This window comes from Belonocnema kinseyi, chromosome 2 (assembly GCF_010883055.1).
Source record: "Belonocnema kinseyi isolate 2016_QV_RU_SX_M_011 chromosome 2, B_treatae_v1, whole genome shotgun sequence".
Lineage (NCBI taxonomy): Eukaryota > Metazoa > Arthropoda > Insecta > Hymenoptera > Cynipidae > Belonocnema > Belonocnema kinseyi.
The window spans coordinates 5,251,435-5,253,150 of record NC_046658.1 but is presented as its reverse complement, the minus strand read 5'-3'; positions in this window follow the sequence as shown (position 1 = coordinate 5,253,150).

The following is a 1,716-nucleotide window of genomic DNA, read 5'->3' as shown; positions in this document are numbered from 1 at the left end:
GAAAATATTTTCCTTTTTTACAAATTATAGTTATAAAAATTTTCAAAATAAAAATTTAACCTGTCATGATTTGAATGAGGTAAATTAGCGGAAATGATACAGAGGTATTCTATTTCACATACGCCAGCAGGAACTTTTGTTTTATTCACTACCGCTGTTGCAGGCCGGAAGCGAAAGAGAGAGAGAGAGACAGAGAGAGGATAACAAGATAGCTGTCTCTCTCCGTTTTTAGACCCACAAATCGGACACTCAATTTTCCTTTCTGAACGTCGAATTTTATTGCATTCGATACCAGTCCAACCTGATTAACTGCTACTCTCCGTCCGCTTGCACTCAGGTATTGCTTAATTATTTTAGTCAAATCTCGCCTGGCAGTTGCAATGCGTAACAGATCTGTGTTTACTTATTTAGCTCACATACTATCTAGTTGTCCAACTCACGCGGGAACGACCTACATTCAAAGGCACAATGCGGCACTAAGAGTGCTTTATTACCTCTTTACTTTACTACTTACTTTATATTCTCGACAATTGTTTCTGTTGCTCACTCGAGGCCTGACATGGTTCTTCCTGACTTCGAGAAGCGAACCATGTTCGTTATCGAATTTTCGGCACCGGCTGACAAAAACATCATAACCAAGGAGAATGAAAAGAAAGAGAGGTATCGAGACCTTATAAGGGTGTTGCAATTGTGTCAGGAATATGCTAAAAGACTTACGGGAAAAATGCAGAAGGCGGTAGTCCTTGGGTCGCTTCTTTTCATTCTCCTTGACTATGATGTTTTTGCCAGCTAGTGCCAAAAATTCGATAACGAACGTGGTTCGCTTCTCGAAGTCAAGAAGAGCCATGTCAGGCCTCGAGTGAGCAACAGAAACAATTGACGAGAATATAAAGTGATATATATATATATATATATATATATACATATATAATATACCCCTTTTGTTTTTTACCTGCATTATTATATTTAAAATTATTTGAAATACTGTGAAAATGTTGCATTAAAAAATGTAACTTTTAGATTTTCCATTATTTGTTATGCTGTCAAAATTTATTTTTTGATTTATCAAGAAAATTAAAAAAGTTTTCATGATAATCTTCTAGGGCATTTAGAAATCACACTATTTCTTCTTTTTCCATGTTTTCACATCGCTCGTTAATCGGCTTAAAATGTTCATTTTCGTGTGTTTTTTTTTTAATTTTGTAAACGCTATAACTCTAATGATTTTTAATTTTATGAAAAAAATCATTAGATAAATTGTTCGACTTTTTAAATACTATGAATGACCTTAAAGAGAATTCTTGAATTTTGAAAAAATGGTCTAAAAAATATTCAAAAGGCGATCACTTTTTGAATTTTTATCAAAAATTTCTTGGCTAACGAACTTCACCTTTAGCTTAGGACACTGAAAGACTACACAGAATTTTTGAATCTTGAAAAAATGTGTACTCTAAAATTTTAAAAATGGGCTTACTTTTAGTGTTTTTATCCAAAATGTCTGACTAAGGAACTTGGCATTTAGCTTAGGACACTAAAAAAGTGTACCAAAAGCCAATCTAAAAGATTAATTTTTTTCAAAAGTTATCGTGCTCATAGACAGAGAGATATAAAGGCAGACAGATAGACATACAGATAGAAACATTCGTAAAAACCTGTTTTTCGGTCTCAGGGGGTTTCAAAACGTGGACATTTGACAAAAACGGGGGGGGGGGGGGG